The following is a 20,551-nucleotide window of genomic DNA, read 5'->3' on the forward strand; positions in this document are numbered from 1 at the left end:
TTTCTGAATTATGGTTTCCTCAGGGTATATGCCCAGTAGCGGGATTGCTGGGTCGTATGGTAGTTCTATTTTTAGATTTTTAAGGAATCTCCATACTGTTCTCCATAGTGGCTATACCAATATACATTCCCACCAACAGTGCAAGAGGGTTCCCTTTTCTCCACACCCTCTCCAGCATTTATTGTTTGTAGATTTTTTGATGATGGCCATTCTGACCAGTGTGGGGTGATACCTCATTGTAGTTTTGATTTGCATTTCTCTAATGATTAGTGGTGTTGAGCATCCTTTCATGTGTTTGTTGGCAATCTGTATATCTTCTTTGGAGAAACATCTGTTTAGGTCTTCTGCCCATTTATGGATTGGGTTGTTTGTTTTTTTGATATTGAGCTGCATGAGCTGCTTGTATATTTGGAGAATAATCCTTTGTCAGTTGCTTCATTTGCAAATATTTTCTCCCATTCTGAGGGTTGTATTTTCGTCTTGTTTATGGTTTCCTTTGCTGTGCAAAAGCTTTTAAGTTTCATTAGGTCCCATTTGTCTATTTTTGTTTTTATTTCCATTTCTCTATGAGATGAGTCAAAACGAATCTTGCTGTGATTTATGTCATACAGTGTTCTGCCTATGTTTTCCTGTAAGAGTTTGATAGTGTCTGGCCTTACATTTAGGTCTTTAATCCATTCTGAGTTTATTTTTGTGTATGGTGTTAGGGAGTGATTTAATTTCATTCTTTTACATGTAGCTGTCCAGTTTTCCCAGCACCACTTATTGAACAGGCTGTCTTTTCTCCATTGCATATTCTTGCCTCCTTTATCAAAAGTAAGGTGACCATATGTGCATGTGTTTATCTCTGGGCTTTCTATCCTGTTCCATTGATCTATATTTCTGTTTTTGTGCCAGTACCATACTGTCTTGATTACTGTAGCTTTGTACTAGAGTCTGAAGTCAGGGAGCCTGATTCCTCCAGCTCTGTTTTTCTTTCTCAAGATTGCTTTGGCTATTCAGGGTCTTTTGTGTTTCCATACAAATTGTGAAATTTTTTGTTCTAGTTCTGTGAAAAATACCATTGGTAGTTTGATAGGGATTGATTTGAATCTGTAGATTGCTTTGGGTAGTATAGTCATTTTCACAATGTTGATTCTTCGAATCCAAGAACATGGTATATCTCTCCATCTGTTTGTATCATCTCTAATTTCTTTCATCGGTGTCTTATAGTTTTCTGTATACAGGTCTTTTGTCTCCTTAGGTAGGTTTATCCCTAGATATTTTATTCTTTTTGTTGCAATGGTAAATGGGAGTGTTTCCTTAATTTCTCTTTCAGATTTTTCATCATTAGTGTATAGGAATGCAAGAGATTTCTATGCATTAATTTTGTATCCTGCTACTTTACCAAATTCATCGATTAGCTCTAGTAGTTTTCTGGTAGCATCTTTAGGACTCTATGTAAAGTATCATGTCATCTGCAAACAGTGACAGTTTTATTTCTTTTTTTCCAATTTGGATTCCTTTTATTTCTTCTTCTTCTCTGATTGCTGTGGCTAAAACTTTCAAAACTATGTTGAATAGTAGTGGTGAGAGTGGGCAACCTTGTCTTTTTCCTGATCCTAGTGGAAATGGTTTCAGTTTTTCCCCATTGAGAATGATGTTGGCTGTGGGTTTGTCTTATATGGCCTTTATTATGTTCACGTAAGTTCCCTCTGTGCCTACTTTCTGGAGGGTTTTTATCATAAATGGGTGTTGAATTTTGTCAAAAGCTTTTTCTGCATCCATTGAGATGATCATATGGTTTTTTTCCTTCAGTTTGTTAATATGGTGTATCACATTGATTGATTTGCATATATTGAAGAATCCTTGCATTCTTGGGATAAACCCCACTTGATCGTGGTGTATGATCTTTTTAGTGTGCTGTTGGATTCTGTTTGCTAGTATTTTGTTGAGGACTGTTGCATCTATGTTCCTCAGTGATGTCGGGCTGTAGTTTTCTTTCTTTGTGACATCTGTGTCTGGTTTTGGTATCAGGGTGATGGTGGCCTCGTAGAATGAGTTTGGGAGTGTTCCTCCCTCTGCTATATTTTGGAAGAGTTTGAGAAGGATAGGTGTTAGCTCCTCTCTAAATGTTTGGTAGATTCGCCTGTGAAGCCATCTGGTCCTGGACTTTTGTTTGTTGGAAGATTTTTAATCACAGTTTCAATTTCAGTGCTTGTGATTGATCTGTTTATATTTTCTATTTCTTCCTGGCTCAGTCTCAGAAGGTTGTGCTTTTCTAAGAGTTTGTCCATTTCTTCCAGGTTGTCCATTTTATTGGCATATCATTGCTTGTAGTAATCTCTCATTATCCTTTGTATTTCTGCAGTGTCAGTTGTTACTTCTCCTTTTTCATTTCTAATTCTGTTGACTTGAGTCTTTTGCCTTTTTTTCTTGATGAGTCTGGCTAATGGTTTATCAATTTTGTTTATCTTCTCAAAGAACCAGCTTTTAGTTTTATTGATCTTTGCTATCGTTCCCCTCATTTCTTTTTCATTTATTTCTGATCTGATCTTTATGATTTCTTTCCTTCTGCTAACTTTGGGGGTTTTTTTGTTCTTCTTTCTCTAATTGCTTTAGGTGTAAGGTTAGGTTTTTTATTTGAGATGTTTCTTGTTTCCTAAGGTAGGATTGTATTGCTATGAACTTCCCTCTTAGAACTGCTTTTGTTGCATCCCATAGGTTTTGGGCCATCGTGTTTTCATTGTCATTTGTTTCTAGGTATTTTTTGATTTCCTCTTTGATTTCTTAAGTGATCTCTTCGTTATTTAGTAGTACACTGTTTATCCTCCGTGTGTTTCTATTTTTTACAGATTTTTTTTCCTGTAATTGATATCTAGTCTCATAGTGTTGTGGTCGGAAAAGATACTTGATACGATCTCAATTTTCTTAAATTTACCAAGGCTTGATTTGTGACCCAAGGTATGATCTATCCTGGAGAATGTTCCATGAGCACTTGAGAAGAAAGTGTACTCTGTTGTTTTTGAATGGAATGTCCTATAAATATAAAATTAAGTCCATCCTGTGTAATGTGTCATTTAAAGCTTGTGTTTCCTTATTTCATTTTGGATGATCTGTCCATTAGTGAAAGTGGGGTGTTAACATCCCATACTATTATTGTGTTACTGTCGATTTCCCCTTTTATGGCTGTTAGCATTTGCCTTATGTACTGAGGTGCTCCTATGTTGGGTGCATAAATATTTATAATTGTTATATCTTCTTCTTGGATTTATCCCTTGATCATTATGTAGTGTTCTTCTGTGTTTCTTGTAAGAGTCTTTATTTTAAAGTCTATTTTGTCTCATATGAGAATTGCTACTGCAGCTTTCTTTTGATTTCCATTTGCATGGAATATCTTTTTCCATCCCCTCACTTTCAGTCTGTATGTGTCCGTAGGTCTGAAGTGGGTCTCTTGTAGACAGCATATATATGGGTCTTGTTTTTGTATCCATTCAGCCTGTCTGTGTCTTTTGGTTGGAGCATTTAATCCATTTACTTATAAGGTAATTATAGATATGTATGTTCCTATTACCATTTTCTTAATTGTTTTGGGTTTGTTATTGTAGGTCTTTTCCTTCTCTTGTGTTTCCTGCCTAGTGAACTTCCTTTAGCATTTGCTGTAAAGCTGGTTTGGTGGTGCTGAATTCTCTTAGCTTTTGCTTGTCTGTAAATGTTTTAATTTCTCCATCGAATCTGAATGAGATCCTTGCTGGGTAGAGTCATCTTGGTTGTAGGTTTTTCCCTTTCATCACTTTAATAACGTCCTGCCACTCCCTTCGGGCTTGCAGAGTTTCTGCTGAAAGATCAGCTGTTAGCCTTATGGAGATTCCCTTGTATGTTTTTTGTTGCTTTTCCCTTGCTGCTTTTAATATTTTTCCTTTGTATTTAATTTTTGATAGTTTGATTAATATGTGTCTTGGCATGTTTCTCCTTGGATTTATCCTGTATGGGATTCGCTGCGCTTCCTGGACTTGATTGACTCTTTCGTGTCCCATATTAGGGAATTTTTTAACTATAATCTCTTCAAATATTTTCTCAGTCCCTTTCTTTTTCTCTTCTTCTTCTGGGACCCCTATAATTCCAATGTTTGTGCATTTAATGTTGACCCAGAGGTTTCTGAGACTGTCCTCAATTCTTTTCATTCTTTTTATTCTGCTCTGCGGTAGTTATTTCCACTAGTTTATCTTCCAGGTCACTTATCTGTTCTTCTGCCTCAGTTATTCTGCTATTGATTCCTTCTAGAGGATTTTTAATTTCATTTATTGTGCTGTTCATCATTGTTTGTTTGCTCCTTAGTTCTTTCAGCTCCTTGTTAAACGTTTCTTGTATTTTCTCCATTCTATTTCCAAGATTTTGGATCATCTTTACTATCATTACTCTGAATTCTTTTTCAAGTAGACTGCCTATTTCCTCTTCATTTGTTTGGTCTGGTGGGGTTTTACTTTGCTCCTTCATCTGCTGCGTATTTCTCTGTCTTCTAATTTTGCTTAACTTACTGTGTTTGGGGTCTCCTTTTCACAGGCTGCAGGTTCGTGGTTCCCATTGTTTTTGGTGTCTGCCCCCAGTGGGTAAAGTTGGTTCAGTGGGTTCTATAGGCTTCCTGGTGGAGGGGACTAGTGCCTGTGTTCTGGTGGATGAGGCTGGACTTGTCTTTCTGGTGGGCAGTGCTGTGTCTGGCAGTGTGTTTTGGGGTGTCTGTGACCTTATTATGTTTTAGGCAGCCTCTCTGCTAATGTGTGGGGTTGTGTTCCTGTTTTGCTAGTTGTGTGGCATGGAGTGTCCAGCACTGGAGTTTGTTGGTCGTTGAGTGGAGCTGGGTCTTAGCATTGAGATGGAGATCTCTGGGAGAGCTCTCGCTAATTGATATTACATGGGGCCAGGAGGTCTCCAGTGGTCCAGTGTCCTGAACTTGGCTCTGCCACCTCAGAGTTCAGGCCTGACACCCGGCCAGAGCACCAAGACCCTGTCAGCCACACGGCTCAGAAGAAAAGGGAGAAAAACAAGAAAAAAAGAAAAGAAAATAACATAATATAAAGTTATTAAAATTAAAAATTAAAATAAAATTTTTCAAGTAATTTAAAAGAAAAACAACCAAACCAATAAACAAATCCACTAATGATAACAAGCGCTAAAAACTATACTAAGATAAACATAAAAATCGAAACTAGTCAGTCGCATACAGCAAACCCCAAGTCTACAGTTGCTCCCAAAGTCCACCACCTCAATTTTGGGATGATTCGTTGTCTATTCAGGTATTCCACAGATGCAAGGTACATCAAGTTGATTGTGGAGCTTTAATCCACTGCTTCTGAGGCTGCTGGGAGAGATTTCCCTTTCTCTTCTTTGTTCGCACAGCTCCTGGGCTTCAACTTTGGATTTGGACCCGCCTCTGCGTGTAGGTCGCCTGAGGGCGTCTGTTCCCCGCCCAGAGCAGAAGGGGTTAAAGGAGCAGCTGCTTCGGGGGCTCTGGCTCACTCAGGCCGGGGGAAGGGAGGGGTACGGATGCGGGGCGAGCCTGCGGCGGCAGAGGCCAGCGTGACGTTGCACCAGCCCAAGGCGCACCGTGCGTTCTCCCGGGGAGGTTGTCCCTGGATCACGGGACCCTGGCAGTGGCGGCCTGCACAGGCTCCCGGGAGGGGCGGTGTGGTTAGTGACCTGTGCTCGCACACAGGCTTCTTGGTGGCGGTGGCAGCAGCCTTAGCGTCTCATGCCCGTCTCTGGGGTCCATGCTGGTAGCCGCGGCTCGCGCCCGTCTCTGGAGTTCATTTAGGCGGTGCTCTGAATCCCCTCTCCTCACACACCCCGAAACAGTGGTCTCTTGCCTCTCAGGCAGGTCCAGACTTTTTCCCGGACTCCCTCCCGGCTAGCCGTGGCACACTAGCCCCCTTCAGGCTGTGTTCACGCCGCCAACCCCAGTCCTCTTCCTGGGATCCAACCTCCGAAGCCCGAGCCTCAGCTCCCAGCCCCCACCTGCCCCGGCGGCTGAGCAGACAAGCCTCTCGGGCTGGTGAGTGCTGGTCGGCACTGGTCCTCTGTGCGGGAATCTCTCCGCTTTGCCCTCTGCACCCCTGTTGCTGCGCTCTCCTCCGTGGGTCCGAAGCTTCCCCCCACCACCCCTTGTCTCCACCAGTGAAGGGGCTTCCTAGTGTGTGGAAACCTTTCCTCCTTCACAGCTCCCTCCCACTGGTGCAGGTCCCGTCCCTATTCTTTTGTCTCTGTTTTTTCTTTTTTCTTTTGCCCTACCCAGGTATGTGGGGAGTTTCTTGCCTTTTGGGAAGTCTGTGGTCTTCTGCCAGCGTTCAGTAGGTGTTCTGTAGGAGTTGTTCCACATGTAGATGTATTTTTGATGTATTTGTGGGGAGGAAGGTGATCTTCACGTCTTACTTCTCCTCCATCTTGAAGGTTCTGATTCCCCCTGTTTATTTAATAACTGTTCTACCCCAATCAGCCACCTTAGTAACTTTGGAGCCCCCCTTGATTTCCCCTCCTTTCTCCTGCACTATTTTTTAGAGTTACTCCAGGATTTTCATTTTTAAAATGTCTGTCAAAGCTCTTCTCTCTTATCTGTTGTCACTGGTACTGCCCTGATTCAGGCCTTTGTCATCTTTTGCTTGGCCTGCACTAATATTCAGTAGTTTGATTCATTCGACAAGTCATCACTGAACCTCTGCTATGTACCAGGCACTACACTTGGTGCTAGGGAGAGCGTCCTGAGCAAAAGCAAACATGGACCTTGTTTGCATGGCACTCTGTTCTCTAATTAGTTGTAACCAAATAGTCACTCCAACAGATGTAAAAGAGCAGCTATGACAGTTGCTACAAAGGCAAAAACGTGATCATCCTGCCAGCAGTGCCAGTAAAGAATGCTGTTTCTAAACCATAAATATGATCATGGCTCACCCTCTGCTTTAAAAAGGTACATAACTACCCATTGCCTACATGATAAAATCCAAACACACTAGCCAGGCATACATGTCTCTTCATGATTCAGCTCCAAACATTAGATGAGTTTGCAAGCCACCCCTCACTCAATTAACTCATCCTATGACTAAGCCATATCTGATATCGTTTTCACATCTTGCCATTCTGGAAACAACTCTGTTCTTTCATTCTTCCATATCTTGGCTTAAGCAAAACTCCCTTGCTGTAATGCTGTTCCTCTAGCTGTTTAAGGAGATAGCCTACTCACGCTTCAGACTCAGCTTAAATGCCTCTTCCCACTCCCTGGATGCAATTAATTATTCCTTATGTTTTCTAACATGTTTTCTATACCACTCATATAACGTCTCCCATTGGAATATAGTTAGTTACTTTCTCTTTCTACCTCCCTCCCCACCAGACTGTGAACCACTTGTGGGCAGAAATTGTTTTAGTTAATATAGGTTTGAACTGATGTTTCTGTTATTGCATAAGCCAGACCATAAATACATTGTAAGGGAGACAAAAATATTTTGTTCGTTTATTTCTTTTCACTGTGAGTGTCTGATTTCTCATGAGCACTTCTTTGCCCTCAATTTAATTTAAGGAAGGTTTCCCTCTTGGTTTGGGGTTTTTGTAGGAAATCGTATGCAAATAATTCCAGAGGTCTTTATATCATCATATTCTACAATGTGTCACCTCTTCTTTGTGTACAATATGTTCCTACCACTCCTGCTTTTTAAACCTCTGGCATAAGAACAGGCTTTGCATATTTGCATAATCACTGCTTACATGATTGCGAAGTGACCATGTCAAAATATGGAAAAGGTGTTCTTTGGGAAGGCTTTGATCTGTTTGTTTAATGGGGGTAAATTACCAGGAATGGATGAATTAATTGTCAACTGTTTCCATTACCTTTCCAACCTCTGCCAAGTCTAGATCTTGTCTCTCTGTGCTTGAATCATGAGTATTGCCAATTGGTTCCCAGGGTTTGCAACAGGAAATTGGGAAACTCATGAGAATAGTTGAGAATGAATTCTTTGAGAAACTGATTTTACAACACGATAAGAATGGTAGAAGAAAAATGTTGTGATGAACTAAAAATGGGCTCTTGGGAAGGAGTTAAGATTTTATTTAAAATGTACACTTCTTGGGACTTCCCTGGTTGCCCAGTGGTTAGGACTCTGTGATTCCAATGCAGGGGGGGATGCGTGTTCCATTCCTGGTGGGGGAACTAAGATCCCTTATGCCGCATGTCGTGACCAAAAAGCAAAAAAATAAATTGTACACTTCTTAAGGACCTTTAGATTTCCAGGATCTGGCAACTGAAAGGAAACATTTCTTTGAGACTCTCAAATTTCATATTCCACAATCTGATGGTCACAGACTGTTAGTCTATGAGACAAAGTCGTAAAATACAAAATCATGGCCAGATTATTTATGTAGATCAAAATAATGGATAGATATCTTTCTAAAATATAAAATAAAAAGTTAATAGCCCAACAGAATTGCTTCAGAGAAGAAGATATTACTCACCATGTCCATTACTGAAGGATGTGACAGTGGAATTACATGTAAGCAAGTACTCACTCCAAGTGGTGTGTGCATCAGGAAACACTGGTTCTCTCAACAGCAGAAGTCCCAGCCCGCTCACTCCAGCCATGAGTCGCCTCAACCATTTACTCAGAGTGCCAGACAAGCATTAGCACTTTTAATGTATGCCACAATTTTCAAAAGATAAGGACTTGAGTTCTGAATATTAGGATGCTGTCAGATGAACAGTAGAAACGGGGATGATTCTGTTTCGTTTCTTTATTCCTATGTAACAAACTACACCCAAACTTAGTGGCTTAAAACAACTACCATTTCATTATATCTCACACTTTTGAGGGTTGGGAATTGGAGCAAGGCTCAGCTAGGCGACTTTTCAGCTTCACGTGGCATTGAATGTGGTTCCTACGTGACATCAGCTGGTGGCAGGGCTGGTCCAAGATAGATTTACTCGCTTTCCGGGTGCTTTGGCAGGGGTGGCTGGAAGACTTGGCTCAGCTGGGCCCTTCCCCTTTCCATAGATTCTCAAGGCTTTTCCACATGGTCTCTCCTGTAGTGTGGTGAGACTTCTCAACAGACCAAGCTGCCCGCCTCTTACGGGCCAGTCGTAGACCTGATATATCATCATCGTCCCATTCTCCACTGTTCAAAGCAGCTGGAGGCCAACCCAGATTCAAGAGAAGGGGAAATAGATGCCCATCTCTCATTGAGAGGAAGCGTCAAAGAGTATGTAGCTGCCTTTACTCCACCAGAGAGTGTTAACAAAATTACCTTGTATATTTGTTTTAGGATTTGTACTTTAGATTTATAACCTAGGCAGAATAGATCATGCCTTCATTCAGTTTTTCTAAAAGTATTAAGCACATGCTCGTTGTGTGCATAGCACTGTGCTATCTACTGAGAGAGACTTGAGAAGAGATACAGGGCACAGTCTCTCCCCTCCAGGAATTTGCATCTAGATGGGAACACAAGACAAACACACAGCAAGCAATTAGAGCATGTAATAATATAACTAAAGTGGCAAAATGCACATCATAGACCAGTGTGGCCAACACAAATTCCTACAGGGCTCAGGCAAACACAGGAAAGAGAGAGGTGCACTGTCCTGAGAATAATCAGAAGTGTGATGGGCACTTTGGAAAACTGGAGCGTTCATGGCACATCTAAGGAGGCAGCTCCACTCAGCTCCAGCCAATTATTGTCATTTGAGAATACAGGACAATGAGGCCACAACTACCAGTTTTTCAAAGAAGTATAAATCTCTTCATGTTTGCGTGTTGGCAATTGATTAAAGTTTGGCCTACATGCCACCAGTTTTCAGACCCTAAAAAGGATGATAAGTGCTTTAAAGATTCATGAGAAGAGATGAAGTTACACCAGAGCAGTGCTATTTAAAGTGTGGGCTGCAGACCAGGGCCAGGCTGTGAATTGTGTATTACTGATGGACAGTGGAATAAGTCAATAACTTGAGGATAAGCACTTAGGTGTATTACCGATGTACAGTGGAATAAGTCAATAACTTGAGGATAAGCACTTAGGCACACTCTATAGCAATTTAACACCCAAGCCTGTAATTGGTACACTTGTGCTGTTGAAGAGAGACCAACTTTGGTCTTGCAGAACGTGGGCCGTGAGCTGTGTTTGCTGTGAACTGCGTGCTAGTCCTGAAAGCTAGGACCATGTGTGACCAAGCCCCATGGAATAGAGCCCCATGGTGAGGCGCCATGGAGAAGCTGGACCTCAAATAATAAATAGAGTTCAGATAAGCATGAGGGGACAGAAAGCTTTTCTAGGTATTAGAACAGCATGCCCAAAAATCAGAGGAGAGTTTATCTGTGAGGGATGTTGTGGAAGGCACGGATGGGATGTGTAGTGATTACAGAGAACCCCGGATACAGCCTCCTACCCTGGAACTTACACTGTGAGGAAAGTGGAGCCCCAGAGAGTCTTTTAATGCAGTTGGCCATTGCTAACATCCTACAATGCCCTTTCCCCTCTTTTCTCCTTTCTTTCAAGGCCTGGTTCAAATTCCACCCTCTCAGGACCAATTTATGCAACAGCGATCACTTTTTTTTTTTTTTTTTTTTTTTTGCATCAACTAATATCTTATACTATTATTTTTCCGTAGCCATCCCTTGGTATCTGTGGGGGATTGGTTCCAGGACCTGCCACGGATACCAAAGTCCTCAGATGCTCAAGTTCCATAGTTGGCCCTCCATATCCTCAGATGGGGGACCCGCGGATATGGAGGGCTGACTGTATTATTTATTGAAAAAATCCACATATAAGTTCAAACCCATGTTGGTCAAGGGTCAACTGTACAAGTATATTGTCTTTCCTCCCTAACATTTGAAGCACTTTGTGGGCAAAAACTGTCTTACCCAGCTCTGAGTCCCCTTCAGAATCTAGCACAATCTCTTGCCCATAGTGGATATTCCTTTGGCGTGTGCTGATGAACAAGACAGGTAGTTCTGCAGGGGAGACTCGTGCGGTAAGGGCATTTGGAATAGGTTAGAGCAGAAGAATAAAACTATCGCAAGGGTCTAAGAGATGAATGCTGAGGGCAGGCACTGGAAAGGAAAAACTGATGTAGGGGGTGTATACAGTGAAGGAATAGTTACATATACTACTCGTTATGCACAGAAACTCATATCACTGGTTTCCTGAAATCTCACACCACATTCATACATGGCTGATGTTGCATTTATCAAGAAACATTCAGAATAAGCTCCAATACTTAAAAGTTTGGGAGATTATTGAAACTTCCTCCTTTAAGCATTAAATAGATTTCTTAAATGTCTCACTTAATAAGTTTATTAATCTACGGTACATGTGTCCCTATGCTAAATGGCCCCCGACTGCTGCAATTCAGTACTTTTTGTTTCTTCGGTCCTCTACCAGCTCCTACTAAATGGTACCATCTGTGGGTCCTCGTTGCTTTCTATCCTGCTTACTTCATGGAACTTGTCTGAGTGAGGATGAAAGGGTATTTCATGTATATCCATGCAGTAGAGGCCACTTGGTAACAGCTATTTTCCTTGCCATATATAATCTTCTTAAAGCCTTTTCACTAATACTAAATTTATTTTGGTATTCTACATCAGGAGTCAGCAAACTTTTTTGTGTGAAGAACCATAGCAAATATTTTAGGTCTGGTGAGTTATACGATCTCTGTAGCAACAACTCAGCTCTTCCACTGTAATTTAAAAGCAGCCGTGGACAATACATAAACGAATGGACACAGCCATGTTCCAATGAAACTTGATTTATAAAAACAGGTAGTGGGCTGGATTTGCCTTATGGGTGCTCTAGTTTTCCAACACCTGTTCTAGATTATTGAACTTGCCAAATGCTAACTTTTGAAATACAGGAATTTGACTCTAACTTGGTTTATATAAAAAATAACAGAAAGATTTTTCATGTGTAGAGAAGTAATACTTCTCTAGCTTGATCATTCTTATTCAGGTTTTTTTAGAGCTTCAGATAAGTTCTCCTTACATCTAACAACTGCAGTAACAGCCTGACCTCTTGTTTGACCTCTCATCTGACTGGTGTTCCTATCAGACCTCCACCTCCATCTCCAGCCATTGTTCCACTGCACTTTCTACACTTCTCTAATTTATCCTGTTCATATGCTGTAAGGCACTGTCTCCTACACAACTGATTTCATTAAGAAATGGTAGCTTTGTCATCAACCAGCAAGTCATGGGAAAGAATCACAATTTCATGAGTGCTATAGCTTTAAAGCAAAGATAAACACCAGCAATTTATATTGAATTCAACACTAAGTTTACTTTCCTTCCCCTTCTTGATTTCCAGAATAAACACCAAGTTTCTAACATCCATATGGTAGTAGCATCCTTCGTGTATGTCTATTAAAAGCTTCCTGCTTCAGTGATATTTGGAGTTTCCCTGAGACACAGAAGATCTGTCTCCTTAAGCCTCTTTAGCTGAACGTTGCACTGCAAGATGAAATGCTTGACAGCGTTGCCTCTTGAGACACAGATGTCTCTACTAAGGGCACACACTCTTACCATCAGTTCTAACATGTTGCAGACACCATAGCCAGCCTCAGCACACAGGCTGCTAGATGTTAAGACAAAAGATCTTGATGTCCTAGCGTAGAAAGTGAACAGCAGTGTGAAATATACTTGGTGGCTGTTTAAAGTAACATGGTGGTCAGCCAGACTCCTATCTCAACCTGAAGCCTTTCTGACGCAAGGACTGACTGATTCTACTCCGTGTGTTAGTCTGTCAACAAGGTAATCTGTGTCATCTTGGGATTCCATTCTGAATAATCCATGACTGAGATGAATGTGTCCCCATGACTCTTGCTTGTTTCCACTAGGATATTATTCCTTGAGGCCACCACCGGATATCTAAAAAAGCTTGGGAATATCACAAGCTCATTTGTCTCTAATTCATGAACTCCACTCTCAAATTCCAAGTAAGGTTTTAGATTGTGTGGGGAGGGGGGAGATACTGAAACTTTCCCCCTCTTGAGTGTTTTTTAATTCTTCCCTATTTTTTTCCTGAACCCACCAGAACTCAACTCTTTTAAGGATTTCCAGTGATGGAAAAAACTCCCTGAGAGTGAAGGGAAAGGACTCTCTTAGAAATATCATTTATGATCTACAAATTTCAAGAATAAAGACATTGAATTGAATTTTAAGCCCTATACCCCTCTCATCATATAGTCAGATGAGAACTAAGGAGTAAGACAGTCAGAGCCCTACAAGCCCTGCTGAGCCCTGATAACCCCAGTGTACAGAATAATTATGCAAGGGCCTCAGTCCAGGAGTCAGAAGATCTGGATTCACTTCCAGGTCCTGCTTCTTTAAGGTTCTTGAATAGATCTTGCTCAGAGCACCTGTGAAAATTAACAAGTTAGTGAAGTTTGATTATCTATTGCTGCATAAAAAACTGCCCCATATTTTAGAGGCCCAAAACAACAACAGTCATTACTTGGCTATGATTTTGCAATTTGGGCAAGACTCAACCAGGAACTCGTCTTTTCTCCCCACATGCTATCAGCTGGGGCTGAGATCCGCATCCAAGATGGCACACTCAAATGGCTAGCAAGTTAGTCAAGGCAGTTGGCTGGTCATTCAGCTGAGGTTCAGCTGGGAGCCTCAATTCTCCTCCACGTGGGCCTCTCCATGTAGCTCCTTGGCCTACTCATAGCATGGCAACTGGGTTCTAAGGAGGAAGAAGCAGAAGTTCCCAGTTCTCCTAAAGATTAGGCCCAGAACTGGTCCAGTGCCATTTCTGCCATATGCTATTAGACAAAGCAGTCACAGGCCTGGCCCAGATTCAAAGGAGTAGGAAAAAAGACCCCAACGGGAGGTAGGAAGAGGGGCTGTGACAAGATTTTGCAGCCATCTCTCACATTGTTCATGGAAAAGTACTTTGATTTCTATGGAGATCATTCATGGTTTTGTAGTTTCTGAAATGTAAATTTTATCCAAAAAGAGGCAGATTTCAATCCAGTATTTTATCTCTTTGCAATATGAGGTTCAACTTCCCTGCACTCTTTTGAGATGCACCATTCTCCATTATTAAATGGACAGGTATTTGAGATTTGTTGAGCATCTAGTAGGCACAAGACCCCTAAAATATATTCTTTTATTTACTGTATTTCACTGCTTCTGAGATATACTATTTTTTTATATTTTAACATTTCTGAATTGAACATTTTACATTGTAATCACTGTAAGTCATATGGCAGTCTTGGGTGCATGAATTTGGCTGTGACTGTTCATATTTTCATCACTTCACTCAAGTTATATATACTATTAGTACTTCACCTGTTGAGTTTAATTGCTATTTTAAAATGTCTTCAGAAATATTACAGTATAATTTGGCATTGAAGCAAAAATATATCCCTAATGCTCAAAGTCACGGAAATAGAGCACCATTAGCGAGGCAAATGTTTGACATTGGAAGAATGACCTCAATTTCATATATTTTTAAAAAGCAGCAATCATGAGATTTACACTACCTATAGGAAGATACCACAAGAAGATGAAGGTGTGTTGATTTTATTACTAGGATGCATGCAAAAGGATTGCCCATCATACATGAAGCTTGTACCTAAAGTCAGAGAAATTGCCAGGTTCTTCAGAGCCAATGAAAGAAATCTCAAAGAAACTAAAGGCTAATATCATGCCTTGTGCAGGACTGTCCAAAAAAGCATTGTCTCATAGTTCCACGAGCAGTGTTTTCTTTTTTCCTTTCTCAGTGGTACTTTAAAAAAATTGCATTTTGGATTCATTGAAATATAGTAGTTCTCACAAAAACATCTGTAAACCACACATGAATTCCCTCCTTTTACAGATAAGGAAGCTGTGGCTCAGAGAGGTTAAATAACTTGACCAGTCTTAAAACTAGCGAGTAGAAGAATCACTTATTTTCATTACCCCACAGTGATCCCTTAAAATTGTAGGGCAGCACAGGTTGGTGGTCCTGAAAAGAGATGAAATGTTGTGTGATAACAGCCATTCCACCCACCCTGTCTCCAATAAACTTTACAAATGTGAATGCAGTGTTGCTGTAGTACCCCCAAACCAAACTCCAACTTTCTAGAGAGATTTTCAAGGGGCTGGGCCCCTGCCCGGGATTCCCTCACAATCCTTTTGAGAAGAGTAACTAATAAAAAAGCTTATTTGTGCAAAGAGTTTTATAAGAGGTCACATAATAAGTAATCAGAATAACTGCTCTGAAATAGTGATTTTTAAAGAAGAACAATTGCCCAACTCTTGAAGACAGAAGTAGGTTTTAGGAAGGCTTGCCCAAATGATAATTTTAAGGCAGTACATTAAACATTCCTTGGCCCCTTACAGAGGAGAGTTATGGCTTGGGCCATTGCTGCTCACTGACCCTAAGGACACACCGGGAGCTTCCTCTGCCCCCATCCTGTCTGGGCCAGCACCATTGTGGGACCGCCATGGGGGGCAGCAAGGGCCTGCTTCCCTCTTCTGCATTTCCACTGAAAAGACAGAAGGAGAGAAGGTTTCTAGACCCCTCCTACCATAGTGAGAGAGACTCCATCACTTCTCTGACAGGCCTTTATTAGGTATCATATAGTTGCTTAGTTTAGAGAGTTCTGAGTGCTTGGGGCTGAACAAAGATGCATAAAATACAAGCCCTTCGCACATGAAGTTTCCCTAACCAGGAGGGCAGGTGAGGCTTGGGCAGGATTCCCAGCCATATCTGTAAACAGTGATGAGCACCCTTCCTTCTGTAATGTCGTGCAGGACGTTACGTGATAGTGGTTTTCCTGTGTACAGATCTCTCCGTAGACCGGAAGCTTCCTGAGGGCAATGACAAGGGCCATTCATCTTTATATCCCTGGTATTTTGCATATGCCTGGTACAGTGATCAAAAAATGATGTTCATTTCATTTGTTCATTCATTCAACAAAGTCTTGCAGAGGTTCTGAACAGGGAGAGAGACGCTTTATGGGAATATATAAAACCTTGTTGAAGTGGCCTGTGAGCTGGCCTAGTAAGAAGGGGAGAATAGGGGCAGGAGAATGAGGAAGGAACTAGGGACCATGTAAACAAAGGAAAGGCAGGATGGGACAAATTCCATCAGTTACTGTGACTGGAATGCAGGGTGGGTAAGTCTGCAAGGATGGGCTGAAGTGTGATCGTAAAGGGCGGGGAATATTAGGCCAAGTGTTCTTCTCGAATGGGTGCCATTAAACAGAATCCCCTTCTCAGAACACTCAAGAGGTGGCATTGCTCTGGAGGAGAACAGGGAAGAGGAATATAGGGCGCTTCTTGTTAGAAAAATGTGCCTGGGATTTGTCTTCTGTCTTGCAAATGATGTTAAATGAATGCTCCATTAGCACCAACAGACTCCAGGTCTCATCTGTGATGCTAACGATACTTCCTTAGGAGGAGGTAGCACATCATAACTGAGCCAGAGTACCAGCTTCCGTCCTGGCTCCATCAGTTCTCAGCAGTGTGACCCAATCGCTGTGTGCCTTAGTTTTCTGGGTTGCAAAGTGGAGTTGATAATCATATCAACCTCAGAGGTGTTCTAAGGTTTAAAGGAAATGATGCACAGAAACCCCATGGGAACAGTACTTCTTGGCACGTAAGGGTTCCACAAATGTTAACTATTATTATCCCTTCTCTTCTGTGTACCTTAGTTTCCTCATCCAAATGGAGATAATAATGCCTGTCCCAGCCCATTTCTCCTAGACCCTGACAGAATAAAATATAATTGAATGCGTGAAAGCAATTTGGAAGTTAAGCTCTAGCATAGCGACAAGGTGGAGCTAGGGCTGTTAATTACTATGTACGTGGCTAAAACGTAATCCCAAGATCTTGGACAGGAAGGTGGGGCTCACACGTGTCTCCAGGCTACTGGCTACAGGTGTGGGTGCGTGAATGTCTTCTCTAGATGCAGTATGTCAAGAGGAGGACTTTAGCATGTGACTGGTCCAAGATGACATATAGATGGAAAGAGGGAAATTCACTAAGCAAGAAATAAATAAGGTTTAAGCCCTATAGCCTTGTGAGCCATATAATTTCAAACATCATAGTCTTGGACATCTGGGCTCTATTACCTGAAATCCCATTAAACCTTCAGTTTCATAATTCTGTGTAGAACTTGGTAAATTGCGAGATGCTGCTGATGGCCACCAGCCAGTTCAAGCAATTAATCACAAGGGTCCCCAAGCAGGTTTGCAACTCATGCCAAGTGTATTCTTTAAGGGGAAACTGTATACGCAAAAGAAATAGCCCAATCCATACAGTTTCATAGCAACGTGCTTTGTAGCTCTGCCAGCACAGAGAAATTATCTGTTATCATTAAGATATCCAAGCCTGGTAACTTTTTCCTCAATGGAAATTAGTACTCACCAGCCCAGGGAAGATCCTCAAACCTTGTTAACGCTAATGTAGATTGTAACATGCTGAGAGCTGACAAATCCAGTTCAGACAAAATGAAATCCTACCCTTTCCCCACCCTCAGCATTTTCTCATTTGAGGGAACTCAACTTGAACTGAGCTCTCCTTCCTTTTGAACTTTTCTAGAATGCCTGGGACTGTTTGCATTTGCTCCTGTGTTCCAGGCCAAAGGGCCAAAACACAGCAAAGAAATAACCTTGGAGCCTGTCTTCAGAATTCTGCTAGACATACCCCAGGGTGAAAGGGCCCATAACAAAAGAACTATTTCTCCTAAGACATCTTGCTTGTTTTTGCCAACTTAAAAGAGTTTATGTAAACGAGATAATCTTCTGCACTTTAGAACATTTATAAAGCCTTTCCTAATTACTATTTTGTTTAGAGAGAGATTCTGGGAACATGATGGAGAACAGAGGGGAAGCCTTGAACCCTCCCTACAGAGAGCAGAAAGGGAGGAGGGTGGGAATCAGAATAAATTTACAGTATGGGTTTAAGGATTGTGGCTTTGCCTTGCTTTTCAGGTTTCTTCTTTCTGAAACTGTTTTAACTAAATCTTTCAGTCTGTTTCCAATGCTACAAAGCAGCTGTCTAGTATGGTAGCCACTACATAGACGTGACCATTTAAATTTAAATGAATTAAAATTAAATAAAATTTAAAATTAATTTTCTGGAGACACTAGCCACATGTCAAGTGCTCAAAATAGCTACATGTGGCTAATGGCTGCCATATTGGACAAAGCAGATCTAGAACATTTCCATTGTTGCAGAAAGCTCCATTGGACGGTGCTGCTCTAGATGAAGGAACTCTACAGCCTTGCTACTCAAAGTGGGGTGCACAGACCAGCAGCACTGGTATCACCTGAGAGCTTGCGAGACCTGCGTGATCTGCATTTTAACAAGATACCCAAGTGACTCCTAGGCACATTAAAATTTGAGAAGCACTATTCTAAAATACCCTTAGACTCTGTATGGTGAAATCCATCATTGTCCCCAGCATTATTTGTTCATATTTATGTAGCTTGCGTAGCTTTATTTCAGAAAGAGGCACTTTAGCCCCTTGAGACTCGGCATGCAAAAGGAGAAACACTAAGTATATCTTGTATATGCCTTAAAAAGTGGGCTTTTCTCTTTTTCTTGGAAAAGCTGCAGGATCTGGAGAATTTTTTTGAACATACTTTTTCTAAAGAAGTGAATCTTAGAGAACATTTTTCTAGTGGAGAAGCTATTGGATTGGTCAACAGAGAGGCCCTTGAGATGAAAGTAAGATTAAATAGAAAGACAAAGTGGGGTATAGGTGAGCTTTAAAAAAAAAAAGGAAAAGGAACTTGATTTATTCATTCAGTCGACAAACATGAAAGGTGCCATGCTTTGTAAGTGAGTCAGGTGGGGTACAAAAGCAGTGAGAAGAATTAGGAAACCATTCCTCAGAATACAATCTGCCAGCCGGTCAGACACTGTGGAGATGGAGGGGAATTTCAGTGGCAACTTGAATTAAACTTCAAGGTTTTCATGCCCTCTCATGAGATTCACTGTCATTTGTGCCAGTGGACAGAGTTTTCTTCTGGAAGGCTCTGTGAGCCTTTAGAGTGGCTATTAGAATTTAATAACTTGAGAAGCTTGCCTCTGTCTAGTGCAGAGAATGGAATCGCTGGGGTTACCTCTGACTAATAGGCTATACAAACGCATCCCTGCTGAGAGCATCTGGCCTGCGATACTTTCTCCCGGAAATGCATCATCTCATATTCATGTGGTGCAAGGTGGCAGCCACTGTTGTCAGCAGGCTTCTAGTTCAAGTTGACCCTAAAGCTGGGTGAGGTTTTGCCATTTTCCTGGGGGAAATCATGCTCTGAGACTGAGGTCAATAGGTGTCTTGAATTATCACAGAGAATTTATAGAGTTCAGATGCTTGCATCCACTGAAATTCCTAAATCCATTCTCATTTGAGAACAGTACTATGGCCCCCAAAGAAATTCTGTCCTTACTTTAAGATAAACTGCTAACCTCATGCATGTAGGTTTGTCATACATTCATTCATTCAACAAAGATTTCAAGAACCCCTTTGCTATTCTAGGCATTTTACCACGCAAGTGCAGAAAGAGAAGAATAAGCCATACTCTTTGCCTAAAGAAGCTTGGGGTTAGGAGCAGTGATGCTTAAAGAGTGGTCCTCAGACTAGCGACATGGGTGTCCCCTGCAAGCTTGTTAGAAATGCAAATTTACATGGTACAGATGAACCGGTTTGCAAGGCAGAAATAGAGACACAGATGTAGAGAACAAACATATGGACACCAAGGGGGCAAAGCAGTGGAGCAGGGGGGAATGAATTGGGAGATTGGGATTGACATATATACACTAATGTGTATAAAATAGATAACTAATAAGAACCTACTGTATAAAAAAAATAAAATAAAATTCAAAAAACAAAAAATAAATGAAAATGTTAAATTTAATGTTAATTTCACCTCAATAAAAAACATAATAAAGCATTCTAAAAAAAAAAGAAAAGAAATGCAAATTTACAAACCCACTCCAGACCTACTGAATCAGATTCTTTCCATTGGAAAAAATGGAGCTCCAAATCTGGGCTTTACCATGCTCTCCAGGGAATTTCCAAGCACAGCAAAGTTGGAGGAGCATTAGTCTATAGACAGACACATCATCAGGTGATTCTAATACAGCATGATAAGTACAATGAGACAGATATGAAACTCTCCAAGCCTTGCAGCCCCCAAGGCAATGGGGAGCATGTTAGTAAATGCTCAATGGAATAGATATTGCTTGCCTCTTTGATTAATTGATGCATGAATCAGCCTATAGAAACTAAACAATATTGGGATGATGGACCCGGGGCTTTGAATGGGTTGGATGGCTTGCTCGGGTCTTGCCACTCCTGTCGGCCTCACTCTAAAACCCAATATTTGGATCACTGCACTATATCATATCCAGGACTCTTGGTATTTTATTTCATGAAGTGAACAAGACTCTAAAGCAAATTTCCCCCGCAGTCTGCACACTTTTCTCTGTCTGAAGGACAGATAACTACTATTTAAGTCCTGGGGAAAAGATGTAGGTGCGCCCACGTATTTGTGCCAAGCTGGCTTCGTGAGAATCACCGAGCCACTTGTTAAACACAGAGATTTCTA

General features: G+C 41.3%; 1 protein-coding gene and 1 long non-coding RNA gene across 5 annotated transcripts in view; both read left to right on the forward strand.

Moving 5' to 3' along the window:
- The window catches only part of SAMD12 (sterile alpha motif domain containing 12), a 488,950-nt gene that overhangs the window by 380,173 nt on the left and 88,226 nt on the right, over positions 1-20,551 (forward strand). The window lies entirely within an intron of this gene.
- On the forward strand, positions 113-19,836 carry LOC309614926. The gene is made up of 2 exons (XR_014236467.1): positions 113-9,974; positions 10,029-19,836. It is a non-coding gene; the product is annotated as an uncharacterized lncRNA (long non-coding RNA).

Source organism: Balaenoptera borealis (assembly GCF_965194805.1).
Source record: "Balaenoptera borealis genome assembly, chromosome: 17".
NCBI lineage: Eukaryota > Metazoa > Chordata > Mammalia > Artiodactyla > Balaenopteridae > Balaenoptera > Balaenoptera borealis.